The following is a 4971-nucleotide window of genomic DNA, read 5'->3' as shown; positions in this document are numbered from 1 at the left end:
ATTATCCTCCTATTTCTAACCTCATTAGCACATAGCATGGATAGCAATCCTGATATCACTACCTTGGAGATGCTGTCCTTTGACCTAATGCCTAACTCCATGAACTCTCCTTGCAGGACTTCCTCACCCTTCTTACTTGTGTCATTGGACCATGATGCTGCTCACCCTCATTCCTCAGAATACTATGAACTCAATCAGAGATATCTGCGACTCTGGCACCAGGAAGGCAACATACCATCTGGGATATTCAATCTCTTCCACAAAACCTCTCATCCGTCCCCCCTAACTATGTATCCCCTATTCCTGCCACTCACTTCATCTCCTCCACTTCTTAGCCATAGGGCCAGACTCTGTGCCAGAGACCTGATCTCTGTGGCTTGTCCCTGGTAAGTTCCACCCCACTTCCATTAACAGTATCCAAAATGGTATACTTGTTATTGAGGGGGGGGATGGCCACAGTGGTGCCCTGAACTGCCTAACTGTTCCCTTTCCTTGTCCCTCTCTTGACTGTCATCCATCTATCCTCCTCCTGCCTCCTAGGTGTGATAGTGTCCCTGTAACCCCTGTCTTTCATCCCCTCTGCCTTCCAAATGATCCGGAGTTCATTCAACTCCAGCTCCAATTTCTTAATTCAGCTTGTCAGGAATTACAGTTGAATGATGACTCACAGATGAAGTCATCAGGGGTACTGCTGGCTTCCCTAATGACCCACATTTGGCAAGGGGAGCCTTCCCCTGCTTTGGATCCCACTAGATGAACAAAATAGACCTAAAAAACTTGCCCTTACCTCTACCAACCTGCTGAATCCTTTTTGTTCCTCGAATAGGGTGGCCCTTTCTGACTTCAACTCCAATTGTTCCTTGCTTCTTACCTGTTCTCTCCGAAGTCTGTTGAGGCAAATCTTCACCACTCTGACTCAGCCCATTTCAATGATGACCACTCCCTCGTTTGTCTTCATCTGTTGAACTTTATTGCCCAATCAACTGTGATCTAGTGCTTAACTCTCTCTCTCCTTGCCAGTTGATTGCTCTGCTCAAGCTGAATTTTGAGGATTTTGGGTTGTCCAATAAATGTTGAACAAGTCAGCAATTTGTCACATTGTTGAAGTAACAACAGAGCTATTTTATCTAGATGTTTTGGTTTTCCTGATATCCCATAAATTGGAACTGTTATTCAGGAAGCAAGTGGAATAAATTAAAAAAAAACACAAATACATTGGAGGTATTTAGCAGTTCATGTAGCACCATATGAGGTAAAGATATAAAAACCACCTTTCAGGCCTGTGCCTTTTTTCAACGTAAATAGTGGAACAAAACTTTGCTCTCACTTTCTTGGACACCAACAATACACAGGTACCTCAGTCACTTCCTTCTTAATAGGCTTACCCCAGTTATCTCATTCCTAACAAGTACCTTGCAATCTGGTGACCATAATTTAACACAGGATTTGGTTTAACCAGATGAATGAAAAGTTTAATCAACTCTTCATCTGATGTTAGTCTTGTCGTTTGAGTATTGCAGTTAAGCACATGATTGCTGTTTTACATTAAATGGAGGCACCAACTTCCAACTTTGTAGGAGTTTAAACTATGTTAAACTGATTTTTAAACTTCACTTATAGCTATCTTAATATCCTTCAATAAACTTTGTTGTCTCACATTCCCCTTTCAATTAGTGTTGACCCAATATCTCTTTCTCAATTGGCATATTTCCACCAGTCTTAAACCTGGGGCAGATTGGACCTTTTCCTAAATCCCAAAATATAGGTTTGTTCTCATCCGTAATTGTTTAACACTACACATCAAAATCAGTACAGTTAAAAAAAATAGTGGCACTGACTTCCCTAGAATTGGCTTCCTTCCCCTCAATTTTTACGACCAGAACATATTCCACTTTTATGTTACAATAAACTCATAAACTGCTGACAATTACTTGCTACTTTATTTTTCAGGTCACCCAAACTTTCTGCCAAATAATTATAAATACTGCAAGACCAGTGCATTTACATATCTCACAAATCGTACTTGATTGTTACACATCTGCCAAATAACATTATACATGTGCTGAAGGTAATATTTATTATGCCTCTAACAGCTTTTAGATATTCCTTAGCTTTAATAGTCAACAAAATATGTTTGAACTCTAGTTCATGATAATCTTGGATTTGAATATGATCCACATATACCCCAACACAATGCACCCCTTTGAAACAGGATGTTGCAGGAATGAATCAATCATGCCACAGCCCAGGACATCACATGCAAAACTTGACTCCAAGGATCCACACCATCCAGGATGTGCTCTGATCTCGCTGCTGCAAGAGGTAAAAGATATAAGGGCACAAGTTTCAGGATCAGTTGCCACATGTTACATGAGATTTAAATCAGATTTGGTGGGTTCACAAAGAAGCAAGTCCCAGGCACATGCTAAAAATAAAGGATGATCTTTGTTGTACACAGGCAGAAGACACAAAACAACTCTTGATGCTCAAACTATAGAGGCATTCACATCAGATACAGCAAGCTCCAATACCAGTGGCTGCCTTCTCTCTCTCTCACTTTATTACACACATGCAATATTTGGTAATTAGCACACTCTTACAAGACAGTGACTTCACCACCCTCCTGCTATGAGACACACCAATGGGGTGTGTCTCAATGCTAAGTATTCAAATAATACTATGGTTCCACTCTAAGTGCTCACCTTATCAATGTCTCCTCCAGCGATGTCCACAGTTCACGATCTGGCATAGAGCAATGTTTGTAGTTAGGTCCAAGGAGCAAAGAGAATGAAACATATGGTGGGCTTTTAAAGTGCAGTAAGCTGGGGAGTTTGGACCAGGCAATTAGTAAGTGATTTAAAGGGGCCAATGGTCAGGTGTGCACCAATGGGAGGGCAGATTCCAACCTTGATTTTGCAGGTGATGTGCTTCCAACTAGGTTCCCGACGGGTAGGTCATGTGACTCTCCATAATCCATACTCCATTCCATCCCTCGCAAGGTGCACCACTCGCCAATCATCAAAAACACAAAAGCAGCATTATGTACAATGGTTAACAGAAAAAGAAAATAAATCTTCAACTGACAGGTTGCAATACTTGTACTAAATGACGAATACATAAACTGTGCAAATCAAAATTAACAATAAATAACAGAGGTTACATGTGCCTTTAAAATGAGGGACAAGGCACATCAGCAGGGGAAGGTGATGTTTCTAGAAATGACAATGCTCTACCAGCTCCCTCCCAACCGAACAGGGTTGTTGTCTTCCCAGTGGGGTAAGGTGCTGTGGAAACTGCTCCCCAGTGTGAAAAGGAAGTGATTTTTTTTTCTTTTCATCACTGACTCTCCGACTCATTCTGGCATGTATGTGCACCTTTTCTACCAACATCTGGACCAGTGCCACCTCAATCTGCGAGTAGTTAGTGTAATGCCATCCTTCAAGTGCCTTAGCCCTTCCTTGACCAGCGCCTCCTGTGCATTGGTCATCCATTCAGGCGCTCCCCAATCATTGTGAGGCATACAACCCACCGATGTGCTGGCCCATGGGGAAGCATGGGTCGGCCCAGCAGGTGTGCATCCAGGGCATGCTGGAAGTTTTATGGGAGCACCCATATTTTCTGGGCTACTCTCTGGCACCAGAATATTGTACCTGCTTGCTTTCACATTGTGCATAGGCCAGTGTCTACTGAAATAGGTAAACATATTGCCTGCTCTAGTTTCCTTAATGGACGCACAGGATTGTGTATTGTCTGAATTAAGATATTTTAAAAATAGGTTCATGAACATGGGGAATTATTAGGTGTGGTGTCATGAGGAAAAGTGGAGGAATGCCATCATTACCAAAAGTTTACATTGTATATACAAGCTGTTCCATTGGCTGGTGGTGATGTGTGGAAAACTGTCAGAAGCAATGATGAGAGTACAGCAATTTGGAGTGGTGGTGGTGAGGGCGTCTCAATGTTGTGGTCTTCCGCAGAGCTGAGCTTGAAATGTAGTTGCCATGCAGGGTGGTTGGGTGGGAATATTTTACTCTCTTTTTTTGAGAGTCTGTTTGTGTGTTGGTACATAGTATTTCTCCCAGAAATGCAACCCATCGCTTGTTTCTCGGTCCACATGAAATTCCTTCCCCCTTTTTGGGAACATCCTGTGGCTGCTGCACCCACACCCTAATAGATTCCTCAGGGTCCTATAGGTTAACCTCGTCTGTTTTCTGTAGGTCTGAAGTGGCACAATGTTGTGCAGTGGGGCACAAGTTTAACTAGTCTAACTCTTCTTGCAGCTTGCTGAGCTACCCCTTCAATGTGTGGTCAGGGGCAGCCTGCACAGTTTTTGTTAGAGGAGACCATTCATCCTTTCAGTGAGTCTGGATGCCTGTGGGTGGTAGGGGATTTGCAGCATCCACAAGATACCTGCCTTCAACCCCCAATTCTGTATTTTGGCCACTATGGAGTATGAGCCCTGATCAGCCTGTACCTCCCAAGGGACTCCATAAATGGAGGAGAGGTACTTCAGTCCTCAGATGGTGTTGACCTTGTTGGCCCTCTTACAGGGCACCAGCACCAGAACACTAGAGTAATTGTCCACCATTGTCACAATCAAGCTCTTTTTATTTTGGCATGGGAGAGGATTGACCTAGTCTATTTGCCAGACAGCCTGCTTCCGTGCTGTGATGTATGCACGCTGGTGCACCTACCCGCCAGCTCCCCGGTTTAGTATGCTTCTAGATGGGGCAATTATCCACCAATGTCTGTGCCTTCATATGATTAAGAGCCACCCCAAGCCCTCAACCCATTGTCACTTGTCATTGGATGCCAGATGCTGCTCTTACTCTGCCTCCATGGTGCCAGGGGACTGGAGTCTGTATTGTCAGAGTGGATGGAACCTGAGCAAATTTGCATTGTGTTATGTGCCGACTGTCACATCCCTATTGGTAGGAGCATCCAAATGGTGGAATGTGAGTGCCCTCCACC

At 43.6% G+C, this 4971-nt stretch overlaps 1 long non-coding RNA gene across 1 annotated transcript; it reads right to left on the bottom strand.

Moving 5' to 3' along the window:
- Positions 1-1939: 1939 nt before the first annotated feature.
- On the bottom strand, positions 1940-3179 carry LOC138737673 (uncharacterized). The gene is made up of 3 exons (XR_011341134.1): positions 2907-3179; positions 2703-2742; positions 1940-2313 (listed from the first exon to the last, which is right to left on the bottom strand). It is a non-coding gene; the product is annotated as an uncharacterized lncRNA (long non-coding RNA).
- Positions 3180-4971: the final 1792 nt, after the last annotated feature.

Source organism: Narcine bancroftii, chromosome 6 (assembly GCF_036971445.1).
Source record: "Narcine bancroftii isolate sNarBan1 chromosome 6, sNarBan1.hap1, whole genome shotgun sequence".
Lineage (NCBI taxonomy): Eukaryota > Metazoa > Chordata > Chondrichthyes > Torpediniformes > Narcinidae > Narcine > Narcine bancroftii.
The sequence above is the reverse complement of the archived record's forward strand: the minus strand, read 5'-3'. Positions and strand labels throughout refer to the sequence as shown.